The sequence below is a fragment of the Pleurodeles waltl genome, chromosome 8 (genome assembly GCF_031143425.1).
Source record: "Pleurodeles waltl isolate 20211129_DDA chromosome 8, aPleWal1.hap1.20221129, whole genome shotgun sequence".
Lineage (NCBI taxonomy): Eukaryota > Metazoa > Chordata > Amphibia > Caudata > Salamandridae > Pleurodeles > Pleurodeles waltl.
The window spans coordinates 715,451,952-715,476,791 of record NC_090447.1 but is presented as its reverse complement, the minus strand read 5'-3'; the positions used below and the strand labels follow the sequence as shown (position 1 = coordinate 715,476,791).

The window sequence follows — 24,840 nt, the reverse complement described above, 5'->3', positions numbered from 1 at the left end:
CAGCATGACGCTGATCGTACACACCGATCGTGCACGCGGAAGTTAGAGTATTCTTGTTTTCACACTCCAAGAATTTGAGGTGAGGCAATATGATTAATACCGCTATAAGTGTTTGCTAGTTAACCTTTTAGTCTCCGGACAAGGGAACCGTACAGTATATGACATATTGTCTTGTACGTACGTGGATTTGTGATGTTACTAATATCAAGGCATATATTTTTTCTTTATGTTTTGTTAAGTATTTTATTTTCTATGAGTTATAGCGTGTTAACACAGCCCTGAGTACAGCATAGATTTTCTGTGCTTTGTGAGGTGGATCATAAAAATTTGGTGGGAATATTCTACCTCTCATGAATTGTTGTTATTGTGGTGCGACCTGTAGTGCAGAGTCGCAGGAAAACAAAGACACACACAACATGCTGCTCTGTAATGCGGTGAATGCCAGGGTCGACAGTGCCACCTCTATTTAACACTTTGCATCCGGGCCCTGCCCCCATTCCCACAATTTGCACCAAAGTAGTGGAGAGCTCAGGTGGCTCTGTACAGTTACCTGTGACTTTTCCTTTAGATTTATATCTTACATATGTCTCTGAGTGTGGTCAGAGTATGATGCGGACAATGACACATCATTGTATATAGTGTGTTACACTTTGTATGTGTGATTTTGAACAGTGGTATCTGAGGAGTGTAATATTATTGCTTATCTCAGAATACGGTGCAGGAGTGTTGTACACTCTATTTTGTATTCCTATTAGTTACTCTTTAATGTTATTGAGATCAGGACAAGTGACTGCACTCTTTGTTTTGTTTGGGCACTGATGTGTTTTATGTGCTTACTCGGGGCACTGCACAATATGATTGGAAAATGCTAGCGCTGCCAAATATAAATGTAGCATTATTTCATACCTGTCAGTGTATCACTTGCTTGGCAGTTTGTGGTCTGCTATGTTTTACACATACAGATACTATACAGGATGAAAGAACACAATGCGTTTATTGATTTCAGGATTCCAACTTTGTTGCTGCACACAGGCGGCTGAACTTTTTTCCTTTTAGTACACGGATTACAGTTTTTCTGGTAGGTATAAATTGGAATATGATTGTGGCCTGTTAGACCTGACAGCCTTAGGGTGGTCACCCCTAACGTTTTGACTGCCTCCCTCCACTTTTTGGACACTGTTTTTGCTGTTTTTTAGACTCTGTGCACTTTACCACTGCTAACCAGTGTTAATGTGCACATGCTCTCTCCCCTTAAACATGGTAACATTGGATCATACCCAATTGGACTATTTAATTTACTTATAAATCCCTAATACTGTGCACTATATGTGCCCAGGGCCTGTAGATTAAATGCTACTAGTGGGCCTGCAGCACTGGTTGTGCCACCCACTTAAGTAGCCCCTTAACCTTGTCTCAGGCCTGCCATTGCAAGGCCGCTGTGTGCAGTTTCACTGCCAATTCGACTTGGCATTTAAAAGTACTTGCCAAGCCTAAAACTCCCCTTTCTCTACATATAAGACACCCCTAAGGTATGCTCTAGGTAACCCGTAGGGCAGGGTGCTGTGTAGGCAAAAGGCAGGACATGTACCTATGTAGTTTACATGTCCTGGTAGTGTAAAACTCCCAAATTCGTTTTTACACTGCTGTGAGGCCTGCTCCCTTCGTAGGCTAACATTGAGGCTGCCCTCATATATTGTTTGAGTGGTAGCTGCTGATCTGAAAGGAGTAGGAAGGTCATATTTAGTATGGCCAGAATGGTGATATAAAATCCTGCTGACTGGTGAAGTTGGATTTAATATTACTATTTTAGAAATGTCACTTTTAGAAAGTGAGCATTTCTCTGCTCTTAAATCTTTCTGTGCCTTACAATCCACGTCTGGCTGGGTTTAGTTGACAGCTCCTTGTGCAGTCACTCAGACACACCTCAGACACAGGATACTCAGCCTCACTTGCATACATCTGCATTTTCAATGGGTCTTCCTGGGCTGGGAGGGTGGAGGGCCTGCTCTCACACAAAGGACTGCTACACCCCCTATTGGGATCCTGGCAGACAGGATTGAACTGAAAGGGGACCTGGTGCACTTCTAAGCCACTCTTTGAAGTCTCCCCCACTTCAAAGGCACATTTGGGTATATAAACAGGGCCTCTGCCCCTTCCAACTCAGACACTTCCTGGAGAAGAAACTTGTAACCAGAACCTGCATCCTGCCAGGAAGAACTGCCTGGCTGCCCAAAGGACTCACCTGACTACTTTCTGTGAAGGACTGCTGCCTTGCTGTTTCCCTGCTGCCTAGCTGCTCCCTGGCTGTGGTGAAGAAGTGCTCTCTAAGGGCTTGGATAGAGCTTGCCTCCCGTTCCCTGAAGTCTCAGGACCATAAAGACTTCTCTCTGCAACTGGACTCCTTGTGTGGCGCAAATTCGATGCACAGCTTGCCAAAAACGACGCACAGCCTGCCCTGTGGTGAAAAATTAACCGCACGGCAAACCGGAACGACGCAGAGCTTGTGGCTTCGCTCTACAAGCCCAGGATTCCATGCACAGACCCTGGGGCGTCGGAAAACTCTGCAACCTGAAGAGGATCCACGACCGAGCACCGGAAATCGACGCACAGCCGTCCCTGCGTAGAAACTAAACAACGCATCACAGTGTGCAGCCCGAGAAATTGACGCACACCTCATTTGTTTCCACGCTTCTCCTCCTCTGAGGCCCATTGCAGAGATTTTTTCACGCGAACCAGGTACTTTGTGCTAAAAGAGACTTGGGGGCTCATTCTTACTTTGGCGGGCGGCGGAGGCCGCCCGCCAAAGTAACCCCGTCAGAACACCGCACCGCGGTCGAAAGACCGCTGCAGTGATTCTGAGATTTGCCCTGGGCTGGCGGGCGGCCGCCAAAAGGCCCAGGGCAAATCAACCTTCCCACGAGGACGCCGGCTCAGAATTGAGCCGGCGTAGTGGGAAGGTGCGACGGGTGCAGTGGCACCCGTCACGTATTTCAGTGTCTGCATAGCAGACACTGAAATACTTTGCGGGGCCCTCTTACGGGGGCCCCTGCAGTGCCCATGCCATTGGCATGGGCACTGCAGGGGCCCCCAGGGGCCCCGCGGCACCCCCTACCGCCATCCTGTTCATGGCGGGTTTCCCGACATGAACAGGATGGCGGTAGGGGGTGTCTGAATCCCCATGGCGGCGGAGCGCGCTCCGCCGTCATGGAGGATTCCCCCGAGCTGCGGAAAGTCGGCGGGAGACCGCCGACTTTCCGCTTCTGACCGCGGCTGAACCGCCGCGGTCAGAATGCTCGAGGGAGCACCGCCAGCCTGTTGGCGGTGCTCCCGTGGTCGGTGACCCTGGCGGTCACCGGCCGCCAGGGTCAGAATGACCCCCTTTGTTTGCTTTAAAAAGACTTAAGACACTTTATATCACTTTTCAGTGATATCTCTACATTTACTTATTACATCTTTGATCGTTTTGACCTGCAAATATCCAGATAAATATTATATGTTTTTCTAAACACTCTGTTGTGTATTTTTGTGGTGCTATATTGTGTTATTGTATGATTTATTGCACAAATATTTTACACATTGCCTTCTAAGTTAAGCCTGACTGCTCAGTGCCAAGCTACCAGAGGGTGGGCACAGGATAATTTGGATTGTGTGTGACTTACCCTGACTAGAGTGAGGGTCCTTGCTTGGACAGGGGGTAACCTGAATGCCAACCAAAGACCCCATTTCTAACATGGCCTATTACATTGCTTGCTGGGAGTTTTTTAGTGAGTTTTATTATGTTCAGCAGTCAGATTCATCTTGTTGCGCTGAATATTTGGTTGTGCTAACACATTGTGATGTGGTAAGCCACAAGATTTGTGGTTTTGTGTTGCTAGCCTTGTTAGTAATAGAGCCATGCTTGATTTTTAGGGTGGAGCGCAAAGCGCTCTGTCCCTGGTGTAATCTCTCTTTGGGCTTTTAACCGTGCCTATGGTTGGTTAGTGGGCTTGCCTTTTAAAATTAGCTTGATTTAATTAGTGAAAGGCATGCATACGCCTTGCCTTTTTCCTGTGTTTAGCCCGCCTCAAGCGCACCGGCCAACTACAGAAAACATACGAGGCTCCATGTTTTCCGTATAGTTTCTGCACTATTTTTTCTCTTTATTTCACAGGCAGGGCAATCTCGCTGGACATTGGTAGAGCGCTTTGCATGACATCAACCCTGTTACATGGATATTTGCACTTTTGCCGGTCACATGGATAATTGCACTTTTGCCCATAAGTTTCACTGCGAGCGAACTGCTGTTTCCTTTTGTGTGTTTGCTATGTCATGGCGGCCGTCCGCTCGCTAATGTGAAACTATTTTACTTTTCATTTCCAGTTTATATGGCAAAAAAAGTCTGGTTAGGAGTTTACAACGCTAATAGCTTTAACTCGAGTAAATGCGAGACGCATTGCAAATGCTTGTTATCTCTTCTCATGATTCTCCCCACTCCCCACTCTTACCAAGCCCCTCCTTTCCAGAGACAGGACACGGTGTGTAAAAGGCAGGATCCCCTGTCAGCAGCCTGGGGATTTCTGAGTGTCCCTCAGTCGAGACAAAAAGAAGAGTACACCGGGGACACGAAAAAGATAATTCTGAGGAAAGGAGAAAATACATTTTTTGAATACAAGAACACCGAATTGAGATGAAGTAGAAGGAAGAGACAGAGACACCTGGAGATGGGGAAAACATAAATAGCAGAAAGAGGAGGGTGCCAGGGAGAAGGGAGAGTAGAAGGCGAGTCTACTTGGAGAGATTTGAAGACAGAACAGCTACATGAAGGAGAAAGAGTGGGACACACGTTGGAGTGAGGTAGGCAAAAAAAATACTAGCTAACAGACAATGTATTAGTTCAATATCTGTACAGTGTGTCTTTTCGAAAGATGCTGGAGCAAGGAGGAAGGGAGAGAAGGAGAGAGCCACAAGAGGCACTGTAGTGAGGTGGAGCAAAACGAAACAATAATATGATGGAGACACGAGAAGCACCGAGCACAAGAGATTACAATCTTCCAAGAAAACGGACAGCTGTCACTGAAGCCAGCAAAGGGAAAAGGAGAACACAGAAGACATAATATGGGACAGTGCCGGGGCATGGGGGGAGGAAAGACAATGCAGAAGAGAAGCAAAACACCTGGCTTGTGGCAGTCGATTAAAATCAAATCAGTTACTTTTACAAACATGCCACATTTAAGAAGAGATAATGGGGAGACTTTAAACAAAATAATCGGGAGGATTTATTTTCCCATTGGCTTCTATTGAAGAAGATGCAATTTCAGGCGGGATGCAGGCAAAATAAAGCCATTTTGTGCTTCAAAAATCGGGAGACTCCCATATGAATCAGGTCTATTGGCATGCATTTTAAGTAGAAATGAAGTCATTTTCCTCGACTTTTTTGCTGTATTGCATTTCTACTTCTCGATATCTGAGTCTCTGCTTCATGAAGATTAGTTGAAATTCATAGTGCTTCGCTAAAATTTGAGCTGGCGGTGTTTTCTTTGAGATTTAGTGCAATGACATCAATTTATGATTAGTTAGGTCGTCAGTTCTTTGAGCCACTGCTTTCTAAACTAGTCCATATTTTTTAGGTCACAGGATAATATCTTTGCAGAGCCTACTCTGCTTTTCACCCACCTGAGCACAAGAAAATTATTGTTATTGTACTTTAGCTTTTTGTAAAACGTTTTCATGCTATTAGTAATGAGTTACTCCCTTTTGACGTGAAATGGATGACTTAGTGCTGATTTCTCATTTAACATTATTATGCATTCTGAGAACTGTAGTTTTCCTTTTTTTAATAGGCTCATTAACTTTATCAGATTCAAAATGTTTCAATGAAAAGTTAATGTTTACAAGCCACACATTTTGCAAAAATATAATAAATAGAACAATTTGCAATATTTGACATTTCGGGGCATATTTATACTCTGTTTGCATTGAATTAGCGTCATTTTTGTTTACTCTAATTCGGTGCAAAACTAACTCCATATTTATACAGCTCTAGCGCCAAATTTATGGAGTTAAAATAATTTTTTGGACGTGGAAACCTACCTTGCCTTAATGAGATGCAAGGTAGGCGTTCCAGTGCAAAAAATGACTCTATGGCCTTAACGCCATATTTATACTCCCATGCAAAAATGGTGCACGGGAGGGAGGGGGGTCAAAAAATGGTGCAAAACCTGGGTCAGGGCAGGCGTTAGGGGACCTGTGGGCCTATTTCCATGGTGGAACACCTTGTAATAAGCCTGCAGGTGCCCTCCCCAGGCCCCAGCACCCCCCCACCCACACCAGAGGGACAGCAGAGGATGGGGGACCCCATCCCAGGTAAGTACAGGTAAGTATTTTATTTTATTTTTAAAGGGCCATAGGGGCCCTGAAATGGGCCCCAATACATGGCACAGGGTGCAATGGCCATGCCCAGGGGACCCTGGTCCCCTGTGCTGGCCAGTGGGGTGATGGGCATGACTCATGTCTTTTCAAAGACAGGAGTCATGTGGTATGGATGGTTTTGCATCAGAAAATGTCTCTAGGCAGGTTAGAGTAATTTTTTTTACTCTAACCTGCCTAACGTCATTTTTTGTTGCAAAACCTCCTTCTTCCCTACCGCCAGCCCCACCAGACTAACATCATTATTTTTTGCACTAGCCTACCCTTTGCACCGGCTCGCACCATTCCGTAAATATGGTGCCCGGCTGGTGCACAGCAATGGTGCAAGCCGGTGCTAAACTTTTTGGTGCAAAACTGCGTTAGTGCAGTTTTGCCCCAAAAAGTATAAATCAGGGCCTTTGTGTCTCTGTGCCTTTCTCTCTGGAGTGAGGAGAATCACAAGAAAGTGAAAAGACCAAGACATAGCTATAAAGTGGTGGGTCTTGCATGTCTGACACATTCGACCGGTTCTGACACTTTAGCCAAGATCAGACAATTGGCATAACAATGTCATTCCTAGGTGCACCAAAAACATGGAAATGCCACACGTGGACATACCCCAGATGATGGGAGGTATTAAAAATGTGCTGTTCGCTTTGGGTGTATGAACAATGTTGCCAACGTCCTTCCTAGTCATGCACCCAAAGCAAACTGCACCCACATTAAGGCTGATGACAATATGAATGTGTTCTTTCTGGTGTTTGCTTTATTGCAATGCACAGAATATGTTACTATTGTTATCAGCCTCAATGCAGTCTTTCTTCTTACTTGGGGCTCCTGTGTCTCTGGTGCCTGGGGTCCGTGGTGTAGAGTCGACGGTGGGTATAATTGAGGACCCAGAAGCAGTGATGGGGTGATACGGCTCACACCTCTTTATTACTTCCCACTTCAGACTTGTTATCCAAAAACCTCCCCGCTCCTGGGTTTTCACTACATAATATACCCTCCTTCTATGTCACTGCACCTCCACCATTAAACACTCATTGGGAGGAGGCGTGATACTGAACTCCCCTTCTCCAGGGCCTACCAGGTGTGCTCTCCTGGTCATCTGAGAACACTACACTCCTCCCCAAAACAGGAATAACCTAAAATAAACAAAAACTCACAAGAGAGACACAACAGAATTAGAACATAATCAAGATAAGGTACAAACTACACCATGAGTGGGATCTGCTTTAGTCTGTCATAAAGTCAGCATACATCCTGGAGGGGTCTGGGTTGGACCTCAGATGGTATCTCCCACCTCTCCACCTCCCGGATGGCGTCGGGTGGGCTTCACTCTCGGTCAATCTGTCCCAGGCGGCCCAAGCGCCCTCCAAAAGTGGCAGCGGATGCGTGGTCTGACGGCATCAGCAGTCCCGATGTTGCGCCTGCCCCGAGCATGCACCTGTCCAGGGTTCCTGTGAGAGGGCAGCTCCTTTAGGGTTGCTCTGAAAACCATCGCTCGGAGGGTTATCTCCTACCTCGCTGGAAAGGAAAGGGAAAGAGAGTCTCTTGAACTGGGACACATTCCTCGTGACATGTTCTTCCCTCTCCTCGCTGTTGTCATGGTCCCTTTTATGGCGGTTACTGTCCATGGCTCAGCTTCGAAGGGCAGCCGGAACTTCCCTCTGGGGTGGCAATCTCTGACAAGTACCCTGTCCCCAACACGGATTGAGGTATGCTGGGCCCTGCGTCTCGGTGATGCCTAGTCATTGTTGCGTGACCTCCGTACCATTGACCGGTTCGGAGAAACCAACTGGGTGTTCCATAGAGGGTGCTGAGGGATGACGTCAGTTACCACTCTCCCAAAGCACAGCTGGCTTGGGGCGACTCTCGTGGAGGCGTGGGGTATGACTCAGTACTCACAAAGAAAAGTGTAGAAAGCACTCTCAATGTACTGTGACTCGGCTATGGTGATGTGAATAGTCTTTGACAGTGTTTTGATGAATCTCTCCACTTCTCCATTTGCCTGGGGTCACACGGGCGTGATCCGACAGTGTTTGGTGTCCCTGGACATCAAGGCATTGGACCACACCCAGCTGTTAAAGGGGGGCCCGTTGTCCATGCGGATCTTGTCAAATAGGCCGTGGGTGGCCATCATTTTCTCGCTCTTTGGGATGACCACGGATGCTGACCTAGTTGGCACAAGCTCCACCTCGGGGTACCAGGAGTAGTCGTCCACCACTATTAGCATGTAGGACCCATCAGGTAGGCTCCCAAAATCGGCGCTGACCCTCTGCCAAGGGAATTTGGGGAGCATCTTCGGTGATGACTGGTGTTGGGGGGTCTGGCGCAACACTTGCTTGACAGGCGATACACCCCTTTTACCTCCACTTTTTGGTCTAGCCCAGGGAACCAGACCTTGCCCTGCCCGGTGGGCGCCATGCGCTAATAGGACCACCTGTTATCTTAGGCAGGTAGGCATCACAAGGGGGGAACTTCATAGTAGACATCCATCCTTGGACCTGAAATAGGGCCTGTAGGGTGGCTTTGGCCTCTGTGGTACAGAACGTTGCAAGGTGTTGTAAAGGGCACCATTCACCAGATCGAATGGCCTCCACAGCCATCTGTAAACAGTCATCTTGACTAGTGGCCTTCATCACTTCTGCAAGAGGTATTGGTAGCGGTCTGGTTCGTTCCACCACCAACTTGACGTACTCTTCTGTTTCGCGAGCCCCTTCACCCTCTTGGGGGTTTGCAGGGCGTGCATGGCGTGATAGGAAATCCGCAGGATTCCGGGTGCCTGGCTGGTACCACATTGAAATCAAATTCTTGTAGTATCCATTTTTCGATTTGTAGGGGCGGCTTGTACAACAACCCTTTGAAGAGGGGAAGGAGTGGTTTTTGGTCGTCACCACGGTGAATTCCTTGCTGTACAAATAGATGTGAAAGTGTTGACACCCCCAGTGGATGGCGATGTCCTTATGTTCTATTTGGGAGTTACGCTGCTCCGTAGGTGTCAGTGTTCAACTGGCCAACGCAATGGGAGCCCATACTCCACAGTCCTGTTTCTGGGCCAGAACCGCACCCAGGCCAGTGGAGCTGGCATCAACGGCTAGTTGGGACTCATCTTGGGGGGGTCAAAGTACGCTAGGGTGGTGTCAGCCGAGAGAGTGTTTTTCGTATTCTCTAAGGCAGCTCCCTGCTCGCTGCCCCACACCCAGGGATGGTCGGTTTTGGTCAGATTCCGTAGTGGGACGGTCACGTCCGACAAGTTCCTCATGAAATGCCCACAGTATGTGACCATGCCCAGGAAGCTTGTGACCCCAAAGACTGAGGTCGGGGTGGGGGCCTCTTGAATATCTTTCACTTTTGCAGGGTCTGGGTCGATGCCTTGGTCTGAGAACTTGTACCCAAAAAAGCAAATGTCCCACTTCAGGAAATTCGCATTTCTCAAGGTGTAGGGTCAGCCTATGTTTGCGCAACCTTACAAACACGTCTTGTAGGTGTGCCATCTGGTCCTCCAAAGTGGGGGCATACAACAGAATGTCGTCGCTCATATTTACGACCCCTGGGAGCACCTGCAGGACAGTTTGATGGTGTGCTGGAATACCTTGGATACCTGGATTACCTTGGCTGCGCTGGAGATGCTGAAGTTCAGGCGGGTGTATCTCCAGAGGCCTGTGTGTGTGAAGAAGGTGGTTATGGGACAGGAGCCAAGGTGCAGCACAAGCTGGTGATAACCAGATCGGAGGTCCATCTTGGAGAACCACTTCGAGCCGGAGAGTTCCCCAACGATGTCAGATATCGTCGGGGTTAGATGTCTCTCCCGCTTGATGACTTGGTTAGGCAGACGCATTTCCACGCAGATGCGAACGGTGTCTGGCTGCTTGGGCTTCTTTGCAATGACTATCAGGGACACCCAGGGGATGGGGCCCGATACTCTCTCAATGATGCCTGCTTGCTCTAGGAGTTGTAGCTCCCGCACCACCTTCGGCCGCAGTTGGAAAGCCACTCGTCGGTGCCTGCGGGTGTTCGGTCTCATGGACTCGTCGATGTCTAGTTTGAGGGGTGGGCTCTTTAGGCACCCAATGCCACTGAAGAGTGTTCCGAATTCTTTGGTGATGACTTTCCAGGCAGCTTGCATGGATGCTGAACTCAAAGTGCACTAGTCCCAGGTCCTGTGCTGCGTGGCAATTGAGCAGGAACCATGACCCTTCTTGCGACACATATATCTTGGCTGTGAGTGTTGTGCCTCTCTGCGCAATACCTGTTGTGAAGACTACTGCAATCCGTAGTGGCTGGGTGTTTCTGAAGGTGTACAATTGTACTTTTGTGGGTTTGAGTGGTGGTGGGTTTTGTAGGCTATAGTACACCTCAGTGGCCATGAGATTGATCGAGGTTCCTGTATCTATCAGTGCTGGAATTTGGTGTCCGGCGACCATTACTTGGGATGTGGGCAGTCGACTGCTGTGGACTTCTCCCTTGTCGACTGCCCTCACTACGTGGACTGCTCTGAGTCGTCGTCCATGTCGCTGTCCGATGAGGTGGTGGGCAAAGCTGTTACTGCTTTGACTGTCTTCTTTGTTGTGGTTGAGGCACCCCTTTGCGAGGAGCGGCAGACTTTTGAGAAATGGTTCAGGTTGCCACATGCACTGCATGCCTTCCCTCTGGCTGGGCAACCACTGGGGTGTGGCAGGGTGCCTCCACACCTCTTGCAGAGTTTGTCTCTTGGTTTTGGCCGGGTGCGGTCAGTCTTGTGCTTGGTGGCTTCCATGAGTACTGCATTGACGGGCTCTGACTTTATCTGGGTGGTTGGCGCCTGCTCCATATGTGCAGCCCTTGCTTTGGAAAGCTCCTTTGAGCGCCGTTAGGTGAGGATGTCCCTCATGCACATATTAGGTTCCTGTAGAATGTACTCACGGAGTTTTGACGATGCTCACCCTTGGATAAACTGAGCCCTGATTTTGTCCTCTTCATCTGGCAGAGTGCAGGTGCTGGCCACCTTCCTTAATCTTGAGTAGAAGACATCCACGTCTTCTCGGCCCTTTGGCAGGCCTGTCACAACAGGAACTGCTCGTAGTCTGGGTTAGCATAGGATTTGAAGTGTGCGGTAATTGAGCACTTCAGCGTGTCATATATGTGCTGGTTGCTTCTGCCACTGACTTGGCGATTTTGTGGATGTCTGCTCCTCCTAGATACAGCAGTAAGGGTTGTTTCTCATCTCTCACATCCAAGGCCTCAAAGTAGGTCTTTAGGAGCTCCACCCACATTTCCCAATGAGCGGCCTGTGTGGGGGGGTTGCCAGTTACTGTGAATGGTTCCAGTGCTGGGATGCTAGCCATGGTGGGGCAAAGGCCAGCAGACTGAAGTCCCTCAAGTCCAGCTAGGGTAGGAGTCCTGTTATACCCCTACTTGGGATACAGATCTGTTTACCTACTTGAGTTGACAGTCTATAATGCTTATGAGCTACCATCCCTGATGTGATAGTGAATTTGTGACTTGGGAGGATGTATGGTAGCCCAACCTCCCCCTCTCTCTTAAGGGTTAAAGGTTCACTTCCTGTCTTCCATCATTCCATGTGCTGGGAGAGGAGAAACCAACAGAAGAAGAAGAGGATTGAAGCTTAGGCTTTTTACACAAGGCCTTTGGAGGGTTGATATTGAACAAGTCAGGGGCTGTTTCGAAATATGACACTAATTCACGTCATCAGTGGGTGGTCTCTGAGGACCTCCAAGTATTGCAAGCAAGGACTGGCGTATTCTCAGCCCATAGGCTGCTTAAAAATCACGGTGCAACCAAAACCATTGTACTGGCACACTAGCGCATGTGCTGAGGAAGACTGACTGCCTGCCTGACGTCCATGGGAGTGAACTACAAGCATCACATCAGACTAGAAGGCACTGTGTCCTAAAGGAAATGTGGATGGTAATTGTTTTTTTTCATTTTCCATCCACATGGCTTTTATATTCGAAAGGGCGGAGCTCCGCTGTCCAAAATCATGAGCCACCTGTCACTGACAGAAAAGTTACAATACAAACATGCTGATCTCTATTGCACAACAGGTACATACCAGGCAGCAGCAATGCAGGCTCACCTTCCATACTTAACAGCTACATCACGGCAGTAGTAGTGCAAACTTCCCTCATCACAGAACTGGTACAGAAACTGGGGAGAACCCTTGAAAGCAATCCTCTCACACACAACAGGTACAAATCGGGCAGCATCAATGCTCTATTTACCTCTCTCACAGAACTGATCCATCTCAGGCAGCAGCAGTATAAGCTTTCCTCTTTCACAGAAGAAATGCCTCAGGCAGCCGTAGTGCTAGCATCTCACCCTTAGAGAACACGTACAAAGCTTGGAAGCACCAATGAAAGTTAACCTTCCTCGCAGAACAGACATACATTGATTAGCAGCAAAGCGGCCTTTCCTCCCTTACAGAAGAGGCATAACTCAGGCAGCTGTAGTACAAGCTTCCATCCTTCACACAATAGACACAGCATGATGGTAGCAAAAGGTGTTTCCTACACTTACAGAAGGCAGCCATTGTACCAGGTTCCCTCCCATGCAGAAAAGATACTGTATTGCAACAGTAGTACAACCTTTCAACTCTCACAAAAAACATATAGCTCAGGCATCAATGGCTTGGGGTTACACATTGTTTTCTATAGTAAATTCTTAATCAACTGAGGTGACTGTAATTAAGAGCAAAAAGAATGTATGAGTGCTACTGTAACTTGCCCTCAGGTATCACTCCTTGTCAGTACACCCATTGCCACTCTCTTTCACTCATGGTTTGCATTGCTTTGATTACATTTATACAGAGCTTCATACCCCTGACAAGGTGCCAAAGTGCTTTTGGAGGACTTATGTTATGGTATGCTCCTTTATATATTTTGAGACATGAATATGAGCTCTGTGGGATAGAGGTAAGCTTTGTTTCTCTGAAAAAGAAAGATAATAATTTCCACTGCAGGCACCTCCTTAACTTGCGTTGCTGATAGTGATGCCTTGGTAATATTCTGAAAGTTCTGCTACGGTCCCCCTGGGTTCCACATCATTGTGGTAACACCAGTTATTGTCTTAGCCTGCAATCTTGCTGCTGTGAGTGAGGCCTACTGCCAGCATGCAGATTACTTACCTTAATTTATTCAGTTAATTTCTTATGGCTGGGATAATGGTTCCATATAAACTGTTAAATATCTTGTTGTCTGGAGTTTCCGTTTATTCAGTGTTGAGTAAGTCTTTATTTATTAATTTTTCAAGACCAGAATTCTTAGGACATGCACTTAGTTAGATGGGCCATGCCCCTTATAAAAGGTTCTTAGTTATGCTTTTTAGGCCATGCCCTCTTAAAGAACCCCTCCCCTCGTCCATTCCACCTAAAGCACGCTGGTTGCCCTTTGTGTGACACCAAAGTAAACAATCATTATTTATCGTGATCCAAAGTAGCATTCCACAATGCCAGTCAAAGTGGTGTGTTCAACTTCAAGAAGAGGCAGCACATTACAAGTCATTTTAGAAATCAGGCCAGTTAAACAATCTACTATTAAAAATAGAGATGATGCAGAGGAGCTGGAGCACTTTTCAGAGAAGGGGTGCTGCCATCAATGTTGCACTACTGAAGTCATATGGATTGTGAAAAATGTAATTGTCACACAAGGAACAGGTGCAGCAAATGTGCCACACCCATGGAGCAGGAGAGTCGTAGGATGTGGTATGTACACGGCGGGGAATTCTGGAGCACACAGCTGCAGGTATATTACTAAAGCATAGTATAGGAGTACACTGTCTTTTAGAGTCTGCACAGTTTCTATTGACCTTGTCACTAAATCTGCACAGACCTGTGGGTTTACTGATAAAACTTTACAGGCCACAAACAATAACGTGGACATTTTCTTTCTGCAAATAATTAAAATTTGTGCATCACTAAGTAAAGTTTCTTGATTTTTTTTGCTCCTACTAAAATCTGTGTTTTCATCATACTTCAAAATGACCAGAAATGTACTTTATTTGCGATGTCCTTAAGACTGATATATTTTGACATATTCGTACACGTTCTCTGCAGGTATTTAAATGTTGATTTGTGTTAAAATGGACATCCTACAGACTTTTCTTTCACCCTCCTAGTATTCCCTACAAGACTGTCCTATAGATCACTTTAAAAAATCTTGTAAATTTACAGTTAAAGGAAGAAAACCAAACAACAATCCTTATGTTAACAGAATAAGCAGCTATTTGCTAGAAGGCATAGGCTGTCATTCGACCTCTATCTTTGGGTGCATGGCAAATGTGACAAGATAAAAACACAATTGAAAGACATTTTTATTGCTCATTCACATTCTGAACTCCAGTATGGTTATTTAGGGGGTGCTGAAGCACCCCCTGGATCCCTACTTCCAGCGCCCTTGAGATGCTGCACATAAACGGTTAGCAAATTCTGAAATGGAGCAAATCAAAATGTGATTTAGGTGTTGATAAAAACAAGAGAGAGACACCCAACTAGTCAATCTCAAAACCAGTTTTTGGTCAGGATCTTGACATTTTCACTAGAAAACGTTCACTGCATATTATCGACCAGTCACCCTTTTATTCAACTACAATCTAGGTACTGTAATACATATTTACACATACAAACACCTAAATAAATGAACAAACACACACACAGGCATATGCCAGAATCAATCCAATACCGAGGCTAGTAGGAAACAGTTACTTACTCTGTCCCCACATACTTGGAGGGGGAAAGAGAGGAGAGTCAGCTAGAATTTAGCGGGGATAACTGGGACAACCAAGGAGGGCAGGCAAGGCAATTAGGGAAAAAGAGAGTCAACACTTTGTAACTACATTGTTTGTAGACAATCAAACATCCGGTTATCTGCTGACATTTATGGACTATGTTCTCCATACAACCTAATTGGTCACACCAACATAAACACTTAAGTTCATGCTAGTTTTGTGTTCCCATCTATGGTGAGAACATTGATCTGAGTTGTCTGTCTCTTTCTCTTTCTAGGATGTGAAGGACATTTTAAGCAGGTAAGGATGTCTGATCACATTTTAATGGGATACAACTGCGTGGACATTCTTGTTAAAACACAAATCTGTAACAAGACACTCATCTCTTTGTAACGGACAAACTTTTTTTTCATTCCATAAGGTTCTAAAATGCCTCCGAATTATTTCACAGTGAATAAACATCACTACAGAAGATCTTTGATTCGTTCACCGGATCTACCAGTGTTGTCTCCTGTCACATCCTCAACCACCTAGAAAAATCTTGGTTCTCTCTGTTGTTTCAGATGATAGGCTTCCAATCTCAGTCAGTCTTCCTTTTCCAGAACTCTGTCTTTTGTCTCATTTTCCCTACACCTATGTCCAATTCCCATCCCTCACTCCCTGTGATGTCTACTGCTTCTTCTGTCACGTTTACTGGTTTCGACTTCTTCTTTGGTTTAATGTTGGTTTAAGTAACAGATATCTCATTCCCAGGTGCGACAATATGGTAGCAACAGAGGAGGTTCCACAGCTGTTGTCTTCTGAAGTAGTTAAGAAAGTGGAGGACCTTTCTCGCAGACATTCCATCTTGCACCAGAATATATCAACGTGGGCAGGTAAACTAATCTAAAACATGTTTTTGTGCAGCTAGGCTCATCTATTGAATATCTCAATTAGTTTCGTCCATAATCTTGACATAAGGCGCACATGCTTGGGATTACCAGAGTTAGTATGCCTACTAACCTGCCCAGAATACAAAAGGTCGTCATTAACTTGGAATAGTTATCGCAGCTGCAAGTGAAGAGCTTGTTCTGACCCATAACCACTGAACATACATTCGCTCTAAAAACTGCAAGAAATATTTTGTCACATACAGGGGAAATCTACTTGTATAGTTGTTATTGATGGTACTACTGGTGTTACTGCTATCAATGGTAATCTGATTTCGAGCAATGGATGATGTTTCGAGTTAATTTGAATCGCCCAAGTATTTTAGTAGGAGTTATGTCAACAACACAGTAAGTCATTACTAGAGTACCTACAATTTGGGTGTTTAACGTCTTTCATCTACTCTTCTTAGTCCCATTGCCTGCTCGCCTACCATTGGTTTATGCTCCATGACCTCCAATACCCTTTTACTGACAATTTTTTTACTTTTCCTCCCACACAAGCACCTCCTTTTGCACCTTTTGTTTTACTCGTCCTATGTTGTCCTCGTTTCTTTTGCCTCCTGTTAGTGATTCCTCATAGACCTCTCCTCAGTGTTTTGTATTTGTGTCTTCCATATTCTATTTCTCCTCTGTTGCTTTTGAAGACTTTGCCTTACGACTCATACATACGACGCAATCCTTACCGTGACCAACACTTGTTGTTTTTCCTGGGCCTCCTGCCAACACTTGGTCACAGCCCTCTTGCTTTCCTTTCCCTTGTGCTAATTGTTCTCCTACAACTGTTATCAAAAGATGGATCACAATACTGTGGAGGAGTCCCAAGGCCCAGGTCAAAATCTGAGACTGGTCACAGAGAGACCAGTGTGGGTGCAATCTATTGCGGTAATGTTTGCATTCGCACAGGAGCCACTGGCCTGCATCTTAAGTGAGTGCAGATTTTTAGGTGAGCAGCCGCAGGCACACCGTATTCAGCTATCCAGGTCAACATGACCCCCTTCCTTCACTTCAAACTTATCTTCATTTCAATTTCCCTTTCTAACTCCTTCCCAGAAAATAATATGCCATAAGGGACAACTCAGAATCTGTTTAGAAGCTGGGTAATGAAAAGTTTAAAATCTCCATCATTAGACTGCAGAGCTATCCCTCCAGTAGAAGGGTTCATCACCTTAGAACTCATTGCATTTCGTCACGTTAGTTGTTAAAAAATAACGCCATCGCAGCAGGCAAGATCCTTCTGTGACCTCAGAAATGATGTCCATAACATATGCAAGAATTGTAACCAAATTGTCAGTCAAATATTATATTAAAATACTTTGTAAATACTTTATTTTGTCCCAAAATGTCAATTTTTACTTTTCAATAAATAATCTTATTTTCTCCCGGACCTAACAACATTTTGCGATTTGCTAAAAAAATACAATGTTTAATTTTCCTTAAATTACCAGATTTCATCCTTAGGCCTGGTTTAGAGACAGCTTTAGTTGTTTCGCTAGCCTCATGTAATCCAAAAAATGAATGAATAAAAAATGCATGCATACATAGAGGGGTTTTTGGTCTGCCTTCTTTAGACATTGGTCTGTTCAACTCTCATTCACATTTTGTGTTTGCCCAGTGAAGCATACATTATCGGGCGATGGGTTGGTCCACTGCAACCACTGGTTCTGACATGGCAAATCTGCCCTCAGGTGATTGACTGTGAATTTTGGATTGTGCTGCCCTGCTTTATAGCAGAACTATACATTCTTTAGAAATGATCATGTAATTATCTTCATTGTCTCCTAGAATGTGGACAGTAACTTTATGCTGTAAATCGAGCCACCCTGCAGGTCCAGTTGTTGTTGTGATGTCCATGATTTTGGGTTGCGCGTCAGCCGTTTGTGCTGCTTTCCCAGTGGCCAGCATCCCTTCGTCATTTGCGATTTTAGGAGCAGGGGGAGGGATAATAACTCCCACCCAGTGGTGGACTGAGACTTAAAGACTCCTTAGCTGGAATATTTCTCATAAGCGCAGTCCTTTAAACTTGATTTTAAGGAATCCATAGGCAATCCATCGAGTCTCAGAACTACTTTTCGCAGAGTGGAAAGTTTGTCCCTCATGGACTATGAAGTACTATGGAGTATGGAGAGTCCAGCATTCAGCGTCTTCATCTGAGAAATTCAGTATAACTTTATTCAAGCACAAATTAAACATCGGTCACTGCCATAGACGTCAATTATGGGTACCAGCTAATATAGATGTTCAGGTGTTTACTTCTTTGGTTTCCATGCCTGCCCATCCCTTGACCACTCAGCAGGAATCAGGTGGTTAATGAAGGATAATGGGGGATGAAGCCATCATGGTGCAGTCAAAGTGTTCATGATCAGCAATCGTGATCATCAGGGTGGGGTAATGTTCCGCTACTCCTGCACTATGGTGAATCCACATCAGTGACTCTGATATCAGTGTGACTGTTGTAATGTCAGAGGTCATTGTGCAGTGTACTGAAGTGCTAAAACTGTAGTATGATTTAAAGCGATGACCAACTCTTCATTGGTGGGGGAGTAAGTAGGAGCTGCACACGATTCAAAGGCAATATTTTAGCCTTAGGACAGGTTCTGTTCCTCGTCGGGGGTGCAGGTTTGAGAACTGCCTGAAGCAGCACTGCTGTGATACTGCTATGAAAGAACATCCTTCTTAGGTGCCCATAGGAATTGAAGAATCAGGGGTTCCTGCAGCACTAGCATCCCTGGAACACCTCCCTCGCTCACAGCAATAGAGGATGCGTGGCAGTGTATTTTCTTACGCCATCACCCCCTAAGCACTGTCTCTCCTTACAGAAGCTGGGGATGGACCCCATAGCAGTGTGGGTGCCAGAAGTGCAGTCCACTCACCACCACCCTCTATCCCTGACCAGCCAAAAAAGGGACCCCTCTGCACCTGTTGAAAAGCCCTCATACACTGTCAAATGCTGCCCATTCCAATGGAGTAAAGTCCCTTCTCTCGGCGTGTCACCTCACCAGACTGACCTACCACCTCACTGGGTTTTTAAGAGACCTGGAGCCCCCTGGAAATGTGCACTCAAGTAGATGAACTTCTGGTCAGAACTCCAGCAGCAGGGGAGTTGGAGACCCAGTTTTAGTGCCTGCCCCAACAGGTCCTCTCTCGTAGCTCCTGGTCTGACCCAAGGAAAGAAGTGCAACTTAGCAAGTCCTCACATTTTGGCCAACAGTCCTTTTTTCGCTAATATTTGTACATCTACAAACTCAATGGCCTAAACTGAACTAAAAGTTCTAGAATTCAGTGATATTAGGTACACGTCCAGAACTAGTTAAGGGTATTGCACATAACACGGGGCTATTTGGTAGCTATTCTGACACACTATGTCAGCAAAGGCCGCTTGAAAGTGTACGGGTTCTCAGAAGAGCCACCCAGTCTCTCTTAGAAAACACCTCATGCAAGTGGATCCCGGTTTAGAAGACAGCGGTAACAAGCGATCCGCCAAGAAATAAAGGATTATTCAGTCTTGCCTGTGGATTTTGAGCTACCCGTTTTAGAGACTGTCCTATCAGCTAAAACATCTGTGTCTCCGCCATCAGGATTGTAAAGATGAGGTCCTCACTGTGAATGATAGTGGCAGTTCAGCCTCCTCAGCTACAGTGTGAACACACCACGACGTTTGGCAGTGTTGGCGCATTGGACCACTTCCAGGGAAAGGGTGGCAGACTTTTACAAAAAGTTCAGAATTGTGTCCCTAACATTTGGAAAAGCACCATCCAGGATTTGAGGAGACCGAGTTGTACCAGTGCTGCAAACTTCCCCCACTACGAGAGTGCATTAGGTGCACTTTGGGTGGTTGACGTTTATGGTGATTTACTGAATTTCCACCAAGGATTGTCTCTCCCCCGAAATTAGGTCGTCCTGTGATCGAGACTGCCACATTGAGGAAGAGACAACCTGTGCTTTGGCAACGAAAAATACAGCACACTTTCCACTGTCACTGTGGCAGAAGATGTAGATCCGTCATAACATATTGCAAGATTTTGAGTAGTCATAATGTTAATTTGCAGAGAATTACTGCTGGTGTTGTTGTATAATTTCGATGGTGCACGAGAGTACTTTTCTCTTCTTGTGACCCGGGTAGCAGCATGTCAAGATGTATATTTTCAGCATTTTAATGATAAAAGTCAGTAGAAAATTAGCTGAAAAATAATATTATTCTTCCCCTTCGCGCGCGAGAAGGACCAAAGTAAACTAATCAAAAGGACGTAATCAGTGCCAAGTACTTCAAAACAAGCAAGACGACACATAACCTTGAAAACACTGCATAATTTAACAAACTAGGGCCCCTACGTTAAAGCTCCTCGTAGTCCTCGAAATGTCCAACATCTGTGGTTGTCTGCACCAGTAGAATATAAAGTACACTCGATTTGATAGCTGTCCCCATCGCCAGAAAGTCAGCAAGAAATAGTGGTGGGTGAATTTTAAATCCACTTTTGTTGGTCTTTAATTTGACACAGAGCTTAATTTGTAAATAAAAACGCGCCGGTGCCTAAAGCTCTCATTTGAAACACTGATTTAGCAACAGCTGCGCAGAATGACATAATTCTACGACGCTGGAATATTTGCTAAAGGTTCATGAGCAGATTAAGTGAGAGCATTTGTTGGATCAATCCTCTTTCACGTATTATCTTTTCCTTCGAGCCTTATTAACAGTTACAGTTAATTGAGTTTGTAAGGGCAGTATAACCTACCACCGATGCCGGACATTGTAGAAGTGAAGGGAAACGGAATGTTTAAATGAGGCCAACCCCTATGGCATTTATAGCCAATTACTTGGAACATTGTGCCTTAATGAAATACTGTTTGGCCCAGTTACTTTGAAATTATTTGTGTGATAGGGAAAGACACAAATCCAAACTCTTCTCAGTCAGATAAGGACCTCTCTTCATGCCCTTGAAGCATTGAAATATGTTCTGAATGACCCTCAGAAACAGCTGTAAAACACATTTTTTCTATTGCCCAATTTCTCACTTTTATGATGTAATAGCAGTCGGGAAATTTGTGTCTCATCTGCTTTAAAGTTCACCCGCTTCCATTCATTATGGTAGTGACAGGTATAGGCCACCTACTGGCGTACAAGACCTTATCAGCCTTGATAATAGTGAACTAATGCAAAGACTGAGGTCCGTTCTTGTAAAGAAAAGCCTCTGCTTGATCACCCCCAAAGTTGTGAACCTATGCTGTTGGTTTTTCAACTCTGGGAGTACACTGAGGCTTGCTAACAAGAGCTCAGCGCCATGGCTTTGACCCTTAAAAGTGCAATGATATAACAGAGCCCACATATAAGTGTGCGGAGGAGATCCCAGCCTGCTCTCAGCTTTTCTATGGATGGCAGGGGACCCCCACCAATGGACTCAAATTGATGCTTGGAGGTGTGGCAGTGGAGCAAGCAGTGGGGCAAGCAGAGTCTGGGGGGGGCTAATTGATTGCCCGGTGGTGCTACAATGGATTAAGCCAATTGGCTGTTGCAATCTGGTCGCATTGGGGTCCCTCCTCGGAGTCCATTTCCCCCCGCTACCATGGCCTCACAGAGGCACTCCAAGAAGGCAGGCCCTCTTAAGGACCTCTCCGCAAAGACCTCTTCTAAAAAGCCATATCCCACTACAAATCGAGTTGTGGAAGGGGGCGCAATAACAGGGCTGGGCCCTTCAGAGAGTAACAATGCTCCAATAACAAAGGTGTTCCAGGAGCAACTCTTCAGTGTTAAGCAGGAAATAGCGACAGAAGTTAAGGAACTTAGGCAAGAGGTCGGAGACCTGGGACACCGAATGGACTCGCCGGAACGGACGCATGACGCCCGTGAAGAACTGGGTAGCCACAGGAGGGAACTTGTCGCCCTACAAGATAAAAATCTGGAATTGCAGTACCAACTGGAAGACTTGGAAAATAGGTAGAGGCAATCAAATATCCTCATTAAAGGGGCCCCGCTGAGGGCAGTGTCTGGGAGCCCTGAGTAATTTGTTATCCGCCTTTTTCGCCATGTTGCACCGTCCCTGAAAGACTAGGACATTGTACTTGATTGAACGCACCGAGCCAGTCGGCCAGCATGCTCACTCCCTAGGATAGGCTCAAGGCATACTCACCTGCTTGCATTACTATCGACAGAGAGAGGCTATACTGTTGGCACCTCGTGACCAAACTACAGTCGAGTTTGAAGGGCATAACTTGGCCTCTTTCAGGACCTTGCAGCACCACAGAGCCCTTCGACCCGTGACGGACGCCCTCAGAGAGAAAGGAATTAGGTATAAATGGGGCCATCCTTTTTGTCTACAATTTGTCTGGCAGAATGAAACACGAAGCATCTGCACACTGGAAGATGCCAAGGCGATACCTGATTTGTGGCTGCAGATGGGAGACCTGATGTTGCAGGAACAGGACCAACAGCCCTGTGCTGATGAGGGTCTATGCGAAGCCCGATCACGCAGATAGAAAGCAAACAAACCTATGAACCTTGAGAGAAAAAAAGAGAGGGCTGCCCTACTTAGAAGTCTGCAGAACTTAGACAGTGCATCAGAAGCTGACAGAGCACTAGGGCTGTTCTGTCCAACATTTGTGAAGTGTTGATTGTGTGTTGGGCAGTGTAGCAGAGGGGTCCCGGCGAGGGCTGTCTTCAGGGGTGGCTGTGCATTGAAGGCAGGCTGTGGTCGGCGGCAATGTACTGGCGGAGTTCCACTACCCCAGGATAGTGGATGTTGATCGGGTCATGGTGACGAAGTGTACCCGGCAGAAGTGTTTGTTTCTATTCCTAGGCGGGGAACTCTGTTAATCGTTGGTTATATGTTTATACCTGTTACTCTTATTTCCCTGATGGTGACCACAATGGGAGTATTGTCCGTACCGAAGATACACATGGGTATTGTTGTTGGGGCCATATGGCCTACGGCCAGACAATTGGGACAAGACCTAGTACTTTCTATACACCTCCTCGATGGTACACATACTTAGCCTTAACATAAGGGGGGGTTAATGCTCCTGTGAAGAGGTTGGCTCTTCTCTCACTACTCAGGGAAATGAAATGTGACATTTGCTTATAGCAGGAATCTCATTTCTTGAGAGTGGACTGGAAACAATTACAGTCAAGATGGTTTGACCGTCAGTACCATTCACCGGGACAGGGAAGGCTGGCAGGGGTGGCGATTTTGCTGGCCACTCATTTCCCAGGGAAGATGGTAGGCGTACAAGCGGCGATACCTGGGAGACTTCTCTCCATGTACATCACTATCGCACGATACCAGTAGCAAACATATATTGCCCCAATGACCATCAAGAAAGCTTTCTTAAAGCTGCCATAGTGAGAGTCCTTGTTACAACAAACATAGACATCATTATAGTGGGTTGACTTTAACATAGTTCTAGACTTTCAAACAGATAGATCTGCCCAGCGACATGGTCAGTCAGGAGCCTTTTCAAGGGGCTTCCGATAATGGCTATGTGAGGCAGGTTTGACTGACATCTGGCAACTACGTTACCCCATAGACGGAACCTACACATTTCTTTTTGGCCGTCCACCAAACGTACGCTCGTATAGACCTTTTTCTCACTACGCCAGGTATTACCACTGCAGTCACCTGCGCTGAGATCGGGGCGGCCTCCATTTCTGACTTCTCTCCTTTCACCATGCATCTTGCCCTCCCTGCTTCCCAATTGAATACGCAACCGTGGCGTTTCACCACTAAATCTTTCACATATGACGATACCTTAGCCAAAAGTTGAGACACAATAGACAGTTACTTACTCATAAACGACACCTCAGTGACCAATATTGCCACATTGTGGGGGGCACTTAAGGTGGTTCTTAGAGGTCAATTTATAGCTATAGCTGTGAGATTTACAACAATCTGATGCAATAAATGACACCAGCTAGAGGATACAATCTGATGCCTGGAGGTTTCACACAGGCTAATGGGGTCGATGGCAACCAGGAGGCTCTTGAATACGACCCAGAAACAGCTACAAGCACTAGACATGGATAAGGCGGAATACACCTTACTCCGGACAAAACAGAAGTACTATGTGGGGGAAATAAGGCTGGTCACCTGCTAGCCCATCGCCTTCAATCTCAGGCGGTGAAGAGAAGGGTAGTGGAGCTGAGGATGCCTGATGGCACCCTGATACTGCGGGACAACCTAATCCTCAGGCAATTCAAAGAGTTCTACGCTTCCATTTACGCCACCGGTGAACTTCACCTCGATGGTGTGGGGGCTTACCTGGACTGTGTTCCTCTACCCCAGATTCTACTGGTGACTAGTGCATATTTAGAAAGGGACATTAGCCCTACTGAATTACTCTTGGCCATCCAACGCCTCCAAGTGGGGGAGGCACCGGGGCAGACGGCTATGGGGCGGAGTTCTACAGGGCTTTTGGAACCCAGTTGGCTCCCATACTGGCTAGGCTGTATAACACCCTGGGCGCTGCTAGTTCTCTCCCTCCCACAATGCAATTGGGCACTATAACGGTCATACCCAAGTCTGAGAAAGATCCACGGTTGTACCACTCATATCCACCATCACTTTGCTCAATGTAGACGCTAACATTTTCACAGGTATGCTGGGCCCTCACATGCAGCACTTAGTGGACCTAGACCAGACCAGGTTAATTCCTGAAAAAATGTGTGCTAATAACACTAAGGGCCTGATTTATACTTTTTAGCGCTGTATTTGCGGTATTTTTGGCGTGAAACTTACAAAATTCCATTATATTTTGTAAGCTTGCGCCGCTTTTGCGTAAACAAATGACGCAAATGAGTCGCTAAAAAGTATAAATT

The 24,840-nt window shown here is 46.1% G+C and overlaps 1 long non-coding RNA gene across 1 annotated transcript in view; it reads left to right on the top strand.

The window, feature by feature from the left end:
- LOC138249147 (uncharacterized) overlaps positions 1-24,840 on the top strand; it is a 78,149-nt gene that overhangs the window by 31,555 nt on the left and 21,754 nt on the right. The window contains exons 2-3 of the long non-coding RNA XR_011194749.1: positions 15,386-15,408; positions 15,862-15,983. This is a non-coding gene — a long non-coding RNA (uncharacterized lncRNA). The remainder of the gene's footprint in view (positions 1-15,385; positions 15,409-15,861; positions 15,984-24,840) is intronic.